Source organism: Cervus elaphus, chromosome 13, assembly GCF_910594005.1.
Source record: "Cervus elaphus chromosome 13, mCerEla1.1, whole genome shotgun sequence".
NCBI lineage: Eukaryota > Metazoa > Chordata > Mammalia > Artiodactyla > Cervidae > Cervus > Cervus elaphus.
In genome coordinates, this window is record NC_057827.1 from 23107769 (window position 1) to 23122003 (window position 14235).

Genomic DNA, 14235 nt, shown 5'->3' on the forward strand with positions numbered 1-14235 from the left:
ATAAGCATGAAAGATTCCCTAAGTACTGACAGATTTAACAAAATTCTCAAAGCCTTTCTCAGACAACTAAGATATTACAATAATTCAGCTATCTCATCAGTAATGGTGAATTATTTAAGATCAGGGGATACAAATCTACAGCCTTATGGGCTAAAAAGCAGCTAGCCCGTAAAAGCATTCCCTTCATCCTGCAGAACATTTTTTAAATATTGGAACTTTTTGCTACCTTGAAAATGAGATGATTTCACACTAAAAGAACAATCATCTGGGCTTCCAATCAATAGAGAAGGTCATAGAAGACAATCACTATCACCATAACAATGGGAAAACATCAAATAAGCCGTAAAATTATATATTGGAAACCCAACAAAGAGTTAAGGATGCAGAGAGATCTAAATGAACTAAATTCTAGACAGAGACAAGCCTTTCATAAATGAATAGAAACCAGCGGCTGTTTTTATTCTTGGAAACATGGGCAGGCAGAGAAGCAAATTTATAATAGACAGGGGTACTTTGCTGAACTAAGAGGAAACCAGATTAACTCATAATGACCAGAAGGGCTGGAATAATGAATTGGATTTTTCTGATTGAGCCCTCAGGTAGAGATGGCAGTCACTACCTGCCAATCCTCCCCCACAGGATGTTTATCAACTATGCAGCAGCATGTGGACTTGGGCTGGAAAGAAAGCAAGAAGTCTCCCACTGAAGGAAAAAGTGAAAGCAGGAAAGGGAATCAGAGAGAGAGATTAAGGTCATTTAATATTTAGGGCCCAGAGAAGAGCCCTGATCCTATGTTTAAGGCACCTGAAACCAATGATGAAACCACTATTTGACTGCTGAGAGAAGAAAGGACATCATCTTTCTGGGGATAAATGTTACCTTCTTCACTTTCTACTGTTCTTTTCTACAAAACATCTAGCTTTTGACCCCAAAATACAATAAATGCTAAGAAGGATGACAACTCTAATCAAGAAAAAAATGGTCAAAAGGAGCACACCTACAGATGACCTAGATAATGAATTAACAGACAAGAACTTTAAAATGACAATTATAAATATTTTAAGAAATTAGTAGAAAGTATAAACATAATGGGTAAAACAATGGAGAATTTCAACAGAGACAGAAACTCTGAAGAAGAATCAAATGGAAATTTCAGACCTAAAAAAAATCTGAAATAAAGAAGTAACTCAATAATGAACTGAATAAAGAAGAAGAAAAGACCAGTAAATTAAAAAAAAAAAAAAAAAAGATCAACAAGAAAATAACAAAATTGAAACACAAAGAGAAAAAAAAGGACGAAAAAATATGCAGCATCAGAATGCTGTGGGATAAGCAAATCAAACAGTGTATATAAATACAACTGGAGTCCAAGAAGAGGAAAGAGAGAATTGAAGGAAAACAAATATCTGAAGAGAAAATGACCAGAATTTTCAAAAGTTTATGAAACATATCAATCTACAGATTTGGGTTTAGTGAATGTCAAGTTGGATAAATACAAAGAACAGCACATCTGATATCATAATAGTCAAATCACCGATAACCAAAGATGAATAGGAAATTATAAAGCAGCCAGAAAAGGTAGGGACATTAAATTTACAGTAATAACCATATGATTTACAGAAAATATCTCAATATGGCTTATAGAAAACAATAAAATGACATAGTTTAGCTGCTGCAAGGGAAAAAAATCCATAATTCTATATGCTGTGAAAATATTATTCAAAAATGAAAGCAAAATAAAGACATTTTCAGAAAAACAAAAGAAGAGAATATTCACCAATAGCAGAGTGCACCAAAAGAAATACGACAAGAAGCTCTCTGACTGAGGTACGAATGGAGGTCTACATCTTCAGGAAGGAATGAAGAGTAAAAGGGAAAGGGTAAATTTTTTTTTAACTTTTTATTTTATATTGGCGTATCCATGCATGCGTGTTAAGTCGCTTCAGTCCTGTCTGACTCTTTGCGATCCTATGGACTGTAGCCCGCCAGGCTCCTCTGTCTCTGGGATTCTCCAGGCAAGAATACTGGAGTGGGTTGCCATGCCCTCCTCCAGGGGATCTTTCCCACCCAGGGATGGAACCTGTGTTTGTTGTCTCCTGCATTGGCAGGCAGGTTCTTTACCACTAGCGCCGCCTATAGTTGATCAACAATATTGTGATAGTTCCAGATGCACAGCAAAGCGACTCAGTTCAGTTCAGTCGCCCAGTCGTGGCCAAGTCTTCGCAACCCCATGGACTGCAGCACGCCAGGCTTCCCAGGCCATCACCAACTCCGGGAGCTTGCTCCGGGACTCAACCATACATATACATCTATCCCCCAAACTCCCTTCCCATCCACTGAGCAGAGTTCCCTCAGCTATACTGTAGGTGGCAAGGGTGTATTAGTATATTACATATTGGTACACGTAAAATACATTAAAAATAACACAAATGGTGGCAAAGGAAGTAAAGGAATCACACTTTCTAAGGTTCTTACATTATTAAATGGAATAACACTAATACTAATTACAAAATTTATTAAATGTGAAAAAGTTAAGAATACATATTATAATGTCTAGAAGAGACATTTAAAATAATACAAGGAAGTACAATTTAAAAGCCAACAGAAGAATAAAAAGGAATAACTTAAAATACTTGATTAATTAATCAAAAGAAGACTGAAAATAAGAAACATATAAAAAAAAAAAAAGAAACATATAAAAAAGAGATGGAAATTTGACACAGAGTAAAAGGGCAAACTTAAAACCAGCTATATCCTTAATTATACTAAATGTAAATATACCAGACACTTCAACTTTTAAAAAAATGATTGTCTGGATAAAGAATCAATCTCAAATTATGCTATTTGTAAGAGGCACACTTTAAAGACATAATTTGAAAGCAAAAGATGAAAAAAGATATACCATAGAAATGTTAATCAGAAGAAAGTTTGTATAGCTATATTCACATCAGACAAATATTCTTTCAGACAGGAATATTACTAGAAATAAAGGGAATATGTTATAATGATAAAAGAGTCAATTCATCAGGAAGATCCAACAATTGTAAATGCATGTACACCTAATAATAGAGCTTCAAAACACATGAAGCAAAAACTAACACAACTGAGAGAAATAAATTCACAATCATAGATGAATATTTTCAACTAATAGAACAACTAGTCAAGAAATCAAGAAGTATATAGAAGATTTGAACAACACTATCAATTAGCTGGATCAAATTAATATTCACAGAAAACAATATTCAATGACTACAATCTGCATAGAACAGTCACCAAAATAATCCACAGTCTGAGAGACAGAGCAAAGCTTGATAAATCTCAATGGTTAAAGTCATACGCAATATGTTCTCTGACCATAACGAATTAAAATAGAAATCATCAACGAAACAAAACCTGAAAGTCTCTAAATATGTACAAATTAAGTAACACTCTTAAAAAATAAAACAAACAACAAAACTCCAGGCACCAAAGAAGAAATCCCAAGGAAATGAGAAAATGTTGTGAACTGAACAAACAGCATGCTAAAATCTGTGGGATGTAGCCAAAATAATGCTTAGAGGGAAATTTATTGCTTTAAAAGGTGCCTATTAAAAAAGAACAAATGTATAAAAGGGCCAAAGATTCTACCTCAAGAGGCTAAAAAAGGAACAAAATTAACCCAAAGTAGAAGAAAGAAAATAAAATATAAGAGCAAATAATCAAAAGAAAAGAGGACTTCTCTGGTAGTCCAGCAGTTAAGAATCCACCTGCCAATGCAAGGGACACGGGTTTGATCCCTGGTCCAGGAAGATCCCACATACCACAGGGCAGCTAAGCCCGTGTGCTGCAACTACTGAGCCCTAGAGCCCATGCTCCGCAACAAGGAAAGCCACTGCAATGAGAAGCCCATGTAGGCCCTGCTTGCCACAACTAGAGAAAGCCTGTGAACAGCAACGAAGACCCACTGCAGCCAAAAATAAACAAATAAACAAAAACTTTTTAAAAGATAAAAATAACAGAAATCTCAAACAGTAAAGATTTGTGTTATTTAAAGATTAATTAAATTGGTTAATGTCTAATAAAAATAATCAAGGAAAAGGAGATTAAACATAATACTAATATTAGGAATAAAAAAGAAAATTATTATAGATCCTATAGATGTTGAAAAGATAATATGGGATATTATGAAGCACTTTATGTTAACAAATTAGACAACTCATAGAGGAAATGAAAAATATCCCTTGAAAATCACCACTGAAACTGACATGAGAAGAGGAAATCCTATTTCATTTTGTTCATTTAATCTGTAGTTTAAAATCTTATATAAACTTCAGACCCAGATGGCTTCACTGAATGGATTCTACCAAACATTTAAGGAAAAAGTAGCAGCACCACCAAGAAAGTGAAAAGGCAAGCCACAGACTGGGAGAAAATAGTCATAGCACACATCTGACAAAGGACTCATATTCAGAATATATAAAGAACACAGAATATATATTTCCTTCTCCAGGGAACCTTCCTGACCCAGGGATTGAACCCGGGTCTCCCGCATTGCAGGCAGATTCTTTACCATCTGAGCCACGAGGGAAGCCCAATAAAATAATAAGGCACTCCAATTTTTAAAAAAGGTCAATGAATTAAAAAGGAACACCAGAACAGAAAATACTGGATGGCCAACAGGTACACGTAAAGGTGCTGCATATCATTAGTCATTGGGATATACACATTGAAACCACAACGAGGTACCACTACACTCCCACTAGAATGATCAAAAGTGCTGTTGAGGGCACAGAGTCACTGGAAGACTCACACATTGCTGGTGAGAATGTAAACTGGCAACCTCTATGGAAAACTGTCCATTTTTCTTTTTTTAAAATGTATTTATCTAGTTGGCTGTGTTGGGTCTCAGTTGTACATGAGATCTTTGTTGTGACATGCAGCATCCTTCATTGCAGTGTGCGGGCTTCTCTCTAATTGTGGTGCATCGGCTTAGTTGCTCTGCAGCACGTGGGATCTTAGTTCCCTGATCAGGGATCAAATTCATGTCCCCTGCATTGGAAGGCGGATCCTTAACCACTGGATCACCAGAGAAGTCCTGAAAATTGTCCATTGCTAATAAAGTTTCAGAGTTATACTATGGCCCAGGACTACTACTCCAATCTGTGTGTATCTATAATACACACACACACACACACACACACACACACACACACACATATGCAATAAACCCAAGAGAAATGAGTGCCTGTGTCCAGGAAAAAAAAAAAGACTTATACTTGAGGGCTCATGGCAGTTGTATTCACAGTAATCAAGAAGTAAAAAGTCCAAATATCCCTCAACAGGAACATGGGTAAACAAACTGTGGCATTTGGTAGTACTCAGCAATAAAAAGGAATAAACTACTGATCACATGTGCACTTCCCTGGTGGCTGAGCTGGTAAAGAATCTGCCTGCAATGTGGGAGACCTGGGTTCGATCCCTGAGTTGGGAAGATCCCCTGGAGAAAGGAAAAGCTACCCACTCCAGTAATCTGGCCTGGAGAATTCCACAGACTGTATAGTCCATGGGGTCACAAAGAGTCAGACACGACTGAGCGACTCTCACTTTCACTGATAACATGCCAGATGGAAAATCTCAACAGTCCTATATTGAACAAAAGAAGCCAGACTCAAAAGAACACCTGCTGTAAGACGTCAATCATAGGAAGTTCAAGATCAAACATAGCTAACTTACAGATATAGAGGTCATGGTTACCTTTGGTGAAGGAGGGGTAACTACTGACTTAGAAAGAAGCACAATGGAACTTTCTAAGAGATGGAAAATTCTCTATCTTCATATGGACAGTGGTTACGTATGTAAAATGTACATATATGCTAAAAAATCATTAGGATTTGTATACTTTATTGCATGCAAATTATGCCTCAAAACTAAAACCCCACATGTATCCTATTTCTTTTGAAAAAAGGTAAACACCAATACAGTATACTAATGCATATATATGGAATTTAGAAAGATGGTAACGATAACCCTATATGCAAGACAGAAAAAGAGACACAGATGTATAGAACAGACTTTTGGACTCTGTGGGAGAAGGCGAGGGTGGGATGATCCGAAAGAACAGCATCGAAATGTGTATATTATCAAGTGTGAAACAGATCGCCAGTCCAGGTTAGAAGCATGAGACAAGCGCTCAGGGCTGGTGCATTGGGATGACCCAGAGGGATGGGATGGGGAGGGAGGTGGGAGGGGGGTTCAAGATGGGGAACACATGTAAATCCATGGCTGATTCATGTCAATATATGGCAAAAACCACTACAATATTATAAAGCAATTAGCCTCTAAGTAATAAAAATAAATGAAAAAAAAAAAAGAAAACATGAGAAAATCTGGCAACACAAGACCCATATTTGGCCACAATTGGCTGGAAGAATATAGACGCCACTTCACCACAGTCCCCACCACTCTCTATTGTCACCCAAAATCCATCACACTCATTTCTGCCACCTGTCTGGGTCCCTACTACCCCAAGATCCAACTACCTCAGCACACAGGTCAGGCTGGGAGTCCTGAGTGAGGGCACCATAGCGGCCACTCACCAAGACAGCCTGTGAGCAGACTAGTCAGACTCTAGTTGCTTCTCTGCCTGGTACTGAGAAGTAGGTCTTCTTCCTTCATCCTGAGCCAATGATTCACTGGGGCAGGAATTCTCAAAAGATAGACCCTGAACTTCTGAATAACACAGACTGCTCAAGCAATTAACTGAAGACATAAAAGAAATGTGATAGTATCTGCATTCCAAGCTGTTGAAGCAGGTCGTATTGATTACATTTTTCAATCATTGAAGCAAGTCACATGGAAGCTCATCTTTAACAGAGGTATATACTGTTGCCCCAGTTCAACCTCCAGATAGATGCAGGGCTCTGCCTTCGTCCTATAGCTGTGCTGGGGAACACTGTGGGGATGGGGCTGCACAAGGTACCTGAGGGTGGTGGGCCAGGCATCACATCCACAAGCCAGGGTGACTCAGCTTACTGGCCTGACACTCCTAAGCAATAGACCTGTGATACCAAATAATTTACCTACCGGTCTGGCACATCCTCAAGCAATCAGAACTGACACTGGCCAAATCACAGGAAAGGGTTCCCATAACTGCTTTAGTTAATGGACCAGTGGGAGCTCTGGGAGGATCGTGAGGGGAAGGCCAGGGTTGCTGAAGTAGTAGGAAGACTCTTGAGCCAGTGGCTATTTACCAACCAGTATGGAAAGATTTAATATTCATTAAGCAGCCTCATCACACCATTAGTCCTGGACCAGAGCTGTGCTAGAACCAGTCTGTACCAACTCCAAAGAGTCAACAATGAGCACACCTCCCCAGTCCTTCATTTAGTGGTACCACGGTGCTGCCTCAAAACCCGCCAGAGTAGGAGGATTCACACCAGGAAGCGAAAAAAAGTGAGAGTGTTAGTCAGTCACGTCCAACTCTTTGCAACCCAGTGGACTGTAGCCCACCAGGCTCCTCTGTCCATGGGACTCTCCAGGCAAGAATACTGAAGTGGGTTGTCATTTCCTCCTCCGGAGGATTTTTCTGACCCAGGGATCAAACCCCAGTCTCCTGCATTGCAGGCAGATTCGTTACCGTCTGAGCCACCTGGGAAGCCCTATTTACACCACAGAAAGTGGCAAGTGCTACAAAGCAACACTCCTGCCCCCACAGCCCACCACCTCCCAGGACCTGTTCCACCAGCACACCACTGGCACAGACTAAGCATCAGCCACAACCTCACACTCGGGATGGCCTCTTGACTCAGGGACCCTTTTGTTTTATTATAATAAATTTATTTATAGTAAACATACACACTCATTCGATACTCACAGCTACCCCACAAGGTAAGTCCTCTGTGTAATCCCATTCTGCAGATGAGGCACAGAGAGGTCGAATGACTTGCCCCAAATCACACAGCCATCAGCAGGGCAGAGCTAACAAACTTGGCTATCTGGAGCCAGAGTCCAGCTGCCTCTCCCCTCCATGACACAGCCCTTCCTCTCTTCCTCCCTCAAAAGCTTCGGTGGACTCTGGGCCCATGAAAGTGTTAGTTGCTCAGTCATGTCCGACTCTGTGTGACCCCATGGACGGTAGCCCTCCAGGCTCCTCTGTCCATGGGGGCTCTCCAGGCAAGAATACTGGAGTGGGTAGCCAGTCCCTTCTCCAAGTGGATCTTCCCGACCCAGGGATCAAACCCAGGTCTCCCACATTGTAGGCAGACTCTTTACCATTTGAGCCATAGGGGAAGCCATAGAAAGCAGAACCCAAATTACCAGCTACAGAAAACCTGACTTCATATTCCCTGGAGGCAGGGCAGGCTAAGCTTCAGAAACACATTCTATCTCTTAGGCCAGACTTCTCATGGAGGATGGGAGATCTTTGCATCTCATCTTGAGAAAAATCCTCCTCCCCCCAAGCCCCCAGACCCGGAAATGTGCCTAATGAGGCCTTTCAAAATGCAAGGTTGAGTTTTCATTACATGAGCAGGTGGGCCGTCCATCTGTGGTAGTAACGGTAATGAATGGGTTCCCGCATCCCTGCTTGAGCTGCAGCTGCTAGGCCCTGCCTTCCTCTCTCTGGCACAGGGGGTAGAAACCCTACCAGGACTCTTGGAAAATCCTGGACTGGCCCCAGGCCTGACAAGCACATCCAGCCCTGGCCCAGCCCCGCGCAGGGCCTGAAAAGACCTCAGGGAGGTCCTGGCCAGCAGTGCCAAGACCAGATGGCAGGGGAGATGACTACACTCTTATTTCCACACAGCCCATAAACGTGGATGAGCCCCTGTCCCTTCGTATGCCTTATCCTGGAATCCCAGGGAAGGCTGTGCAAAGAGTCCAGTTCTCCCACCTCCACAGGCCGCAGATACTGAGCAATCCTGGGTGGGGGATATAAGTAAGGGCCAGGGAGCCCTGCCAGGGGACAGGCTGTCACCAGTGCCGTGTCAGCTCTTCAGAGTCTGGCATTTGAGAGCGGGAGGGGAGTTCCCTAGGCTTCTAGAAGGTAACATATCTCACACTGGAGCCAGGAAGACCCCACATGGCATCTGGGAAACAGCCTGGGGCTGGAAGTCCGGACTCCCTGGGCCTCCTGCCTGTGCCTCTGGCTCTATATGAGGCCTGAGATGAGAGACTCTCCCTCCGGGCCTTGTTATCTGAATGTAAAGAGAGGCACTTCCCAGGTGGCACTGCAGCAGACAGAAGAGGTGCAGGTTCGATCCCTGAGTAGGAAGATCCCCTGGAGGAGGGCATGGCAGCCCACTCCAGTATTCTTGCCTGGGGAATCGCATGCACAGAGGAGCCTGGCGGGGCTACAAAGAGTCAGATACGACTGAAGCAACTCAGCACACACACACACTAAGAGAGAAGTAGAAGCATGGGTGATTTGAGGAGCTCGCCGGCTTCCTGTCTGCCATGTGTGACTCTGGGCAGCACTGCCTTCGTGTCTCACGGACAGAACCATCCCAACCACCCTGAGGCAGGTAATCACCCCATTAACTGTTTCCAGTACCCAGGGGTATCCTTCCTAGCTCACGAGGACCCCGGTTGACATTCCAGCTCTGCGACTGAGTAGGTGTATGACAAGGACCTTGCCACTCCACTTCCCCGGCTCCTGGTTCCCTGCGTCCATCAGTTGGGGCCACCTCTACAGCCCTGCTCTCCTGGGGCATGCTATAAGGATCACATAAATGTAGGAAGCTGGACGACCGGGAGGACACAGCATGTCAGTCAGTTTAAAGTAAAACTGTATTAAATTGAATCATGTATGTGTGAAAATGCTTGGATGTTGTTATTACTTTATTTTTTTCCTGGTTCTGTCTTTCCTTTCAAATTATACCTGTCCTGGGTGCCCACACCCTCTTTGTGATTCTGTTTAATCCCACAAGCTCATTCTAATGTGTTAATGACTCCGAGTCACCCTGTCACTGCATATTCGCAGTGATCTTCGATGCTTCAACTCAATTTGTTACAGGCACAGGGCTACTCAGAGGCACTGGCATGCCAGGAGGCTCTCGGGAGGAAGAACATGGGCTTTCTGACTCCAGGGGCATCGCGGCGTTTGGACTGGAGTAGCGTCTGGAGCTGTGTATGTATTTGTGTGTGGCGCCTCCCTGTGGACAACATACGTACTGCCCGAGAGCCACCCCCACCACCAATCACCAACCCCTGGCAGCCTCCAGGCTTGTGAAGCCAACTTCCCTAGGTTGCAGGTGAGAAAATACACGTGGGTATATACTAATGTTCAAGACTAAACCGTTCCTTAGACATTTTATAAATGGAAGTAAGTGATGGGTCATGGTCCCTCGTGATTCTATAAGCAAGAATCCTGACACAAATAACAGCTTGCCCAAGTCAGTTTCAGAACTAGAAATTTACATTTGAGGGCACTGCTCAGACCACAGGTGCACTCAAATCGTGAGGGACAGACACTCCCATTCCACTCTGTCTCAGGCATCAAGAGTCCCCTTGCTTCTGATACCACGTCTGGCCTGGTGATGCAAAATCATGAGGATTCATGAAAGCTTCCATGACTCAGCTGAAGGCCACTCACCCTCCACTCTCCAAACATGCTCTGGCTGAGATGGCCTGGATCTCTATGAGGCTGTGCTAAATGTGGTCATCACGGTCCATCTAGAGAGGGCGGAGGGTACCCCTAAGCCACCTAGTTCAGGGGTCCAACAAACTCCACCCCAGAAAAGTCCTGGAACAGGGAGGGGGCACCCATGCATTCAACAAATACTGAAGCCCTACTCTGTACCAGGACTCCATCCAACACAGACATGAGCACGGCTGGAGGAAAGTGTCAGTCAGGGATAAGACTGTTTTAAAGGGTGGAGCAGTGGCCAGGGTCCAGTTAGGGGAAAAGTCACCCATGCCAGGTAGCTCAAAGAAGGAATTTAATACCGAGAGCTAGTTACAGAGGTGTCAGAAAGACCGGAAAACTAAAACGGGGGATGATGAAATGACGCAGAGGTTAGCAAGAGTAGAAGCCGCCACCACCCCTAGAGCTTGAGGGACAGAGGAAGGAGGTGGTGCTGTCAGGACCCTTACCATCCCTTAGGACCTGGAATTGTGAAGGCGGCGGCTAGTGGGGGAAAGGACCACAGAGGGATGGTGGGAGAGCGACCCAAGCAAAGGAGGAGGGGAAAAGCCTGGCTTCTCCCTTCACCCTCCCACCTGTCACAGGTCAACTCTTATTGGCCAAACCCAACTGGAATCCAGTGGCAAGAAAGGTTAGAAAATGTAATCTTCAGGGGTCAGCATGCCCCTCAACACACACACACACACTACAGAGCAGAGCAGAGCAGGGGAAGCGCAGGGAGTGAATCTGAGAGCAATAGGTAAATGACCTAAACAGTGAACAGCACGTGAGGTGAATCTTCAAGGGTCTGTGTGTGATGAGAATGTGCAAGAACGCGCATGTGTATTCTGCTATCAGTTTCAAAGGGGTGTGTGTGTGTGTGTGTGTGTTTCAGTGCGACTGTTCAAGGGTACATATGTATCAGATGGATTCCAGGGGGCTGAATTAATGTGTGATAGGAACAAGCATCCACGGGTTTGTGTGTGATACGAACATTCAAGGGTATGTGTATATGTGACAAGAATATTTAAAGCTCTCAGGATGTGTGTGTGTGTGTGTGTATGTGTGTGTGCTGTGAATGTTCAAGGAGGTGGTTATGTGCTGTGCATGCTCAGAGCTGGATGATGTGAATGTTCAGAGGTGTGGGACATGATGTGCAAGGTGTGTGTGAGAGACCGCTGAGGAGCGGGGCTGGGAGAGCGGAAGAGCAGAGATGTTCCCTATGGACATTATGGACACGGGAGAAGATGGGCCATGTGTCTTTCCTGGGGACAGATGTGTAACTGAAACTCTTCATTCAAAACAGCTAAAATGATGATGTTCAGAGAAGGCTGTATGTAAGAAGCAACTACAAGAAACATACTTTTTTTACTATGTTTCCATCCAAACGAGTGTCACCTGCTTCAAATCAGTCGTCTTAAAAAATGTCTTTATTTTAAAAAAAGGAAATGTTAAATTTGTGTTTTATTGATGTAGCCAAACTGCAATGAAGTTTTGGGACCTGCCTTCAGTCAGTTTTTGGGCCACACATAAAATCTACATTTCTTACTCACTTATTCTTATTGGCTGAGGTTATAATTATCCAACTTTAATCAATCAGTCTTATCTCTGGCTTGACTTGGAACTTTTCCAAAAATGCAAATTTCTCACCTTAAAAAGAAAAAATGCTTGCTGATGTATGGCAGAAACTAACACAATACTGTAAAGCAATTATCCTTCAATTAAAAATTTAAAAAAAGTTTTTAAATGCTAATGTGTCACCTTTGAGGTCAAGCCTCCTTTGGGTATGCTGGTTATTTGGGTATAAGCGTCACTGCGTGATAATGAGTTGCTGCAGATGGGAGTGTACTGGGAGCTTCAGAAAGGAACTAGGAACCAAATGAATACCATACAATCACATCATACGTACATCTAACTTTTATGAATTCAAACTATTATACTGGGACTTCTTTTTTAAACCTTTTGGCTATACCATGCAGCATGTGGAATTTTAGTTCCCTGACCAGGGATCAAACCTGTGCCCCCTGCAGTGGATGCATGCAGTCTTAACCGCTGGATCACCAGGGAAGTCCCCTATACTGGAACTTTTAAAGAGGGGACTAACCATCTGTCAACAGTGCAGGCATTTCCACCCACGATTGATGAGCTTACTGCTCCCAGGGCTCCTGCTCTGCAACGAGCCTGAGATGGGTGAAGCAACTCTATCTTGGGTCCTGAAGGCCTATCTATGTGTGAGCATCTCCTAACACTGAGTGTGACTCTGAATTTCCTCATCCTCTCCCAAACTGCCCCAGTTCAGGCCTTTCCTGGTGGGGGGAACAGACCTGTAGTCAACTGCCCCTCAGTAACAGCAATGGGAACCCTAGCGATTTATACAACAGAGACGCTAAACACAAGCCAACTGGTTCATCTTGTGCTCAACCAAATAAACCATGATGGGTTCCATCACTGGGGAAACATTGACCATGCTGGACTTCCCCTCACAGAGCGTGTCAGTCATATATGTAACACCTTTCTAAGGGATAGTTCAACGGTAACTTTAATTGTATATGATTTGCGACTCATGCACTTGGCTTTATTTTGTTGTTCTGTTAGCCACGCCATACAGCTTGTGGGATCTTGGTTCCCCAACCAGGGATTAAACCGGGGGCCACGGCCATAACAGTACGGAGTCCTAACCACTGGACCGCCAGCGAATTCCTAGGCCCTGACTTTGGAATTCAGCCCCCACGTCAGACGCGGCTTCACTGTAGTAAGAGATCGTGGAACTCATTTCTTGCCTTCGGACAAAACAACTCGAACTGTCTGGGACAGTTAAGGATGTCAAACACTATAAAATCATTTCCACATGCAGCCCCATAGAATTTCTTTCAGGCCTCGGAAGGCAGGCGCTCCCTTCCCCTCTTCCCTCCCCAGCTCATATCTTCTTATCCTTCTGGCCTCAGCTTAGCCAAGTCTGTCAGTCCAGAGGCATTCTCTGAGCCCCTGACCAGGCTGTGAGTGCCCAGCACACGCAGGTCCTTCTGTGACACGGCACCCTTTGCTGGCTGATGGGTCTGTCCCCTTCCCCCAACCTCAGCACTAAGCCATCAAGAGGACAACGGCCGGGAGGGTTTTGATCACCATTTTATCCCCAGGGCTTGGCAGTCAATCCATCTCCTCCACACATATTTGTTGAATGAGGACTGGAATGTCTCAGGAATTCATTTGAATGTTTAGTAATCCTAAATGTCAAGGAACTCTTCCCATGTTGTAATTTCCCAAAGATTCCCTTGCTGCATTCCAAGCTTATCGCTTCTAACTCAAAGGAGACTGGTTGGCTTCCCCTGCATAATTAACACGCGCACTTGAGGACCCTGACTCTCGTCCTTCTCTTCTCCAAGTTCAGTAACTTCAGTCTCTTCAATCTAATTGCTCTCCCCTCCCAATCCTCTTCATGTTCTCCCAAATTGCCCTAGTTCTGGCCTTTCCAGGGGTTTGTGGGCCTGCAGTAGGTTGCCCCTTAGGGACAGGTGTGGGAATTCTGACACAGAGGTAATCATACAGGGAACACGGGGCACCAGTGAGCTTTAGAATCTCATAGTTCTAGGTTCAACGGCTCCACCACAGTCACTGAGACCCTCACAGCCTTCCTT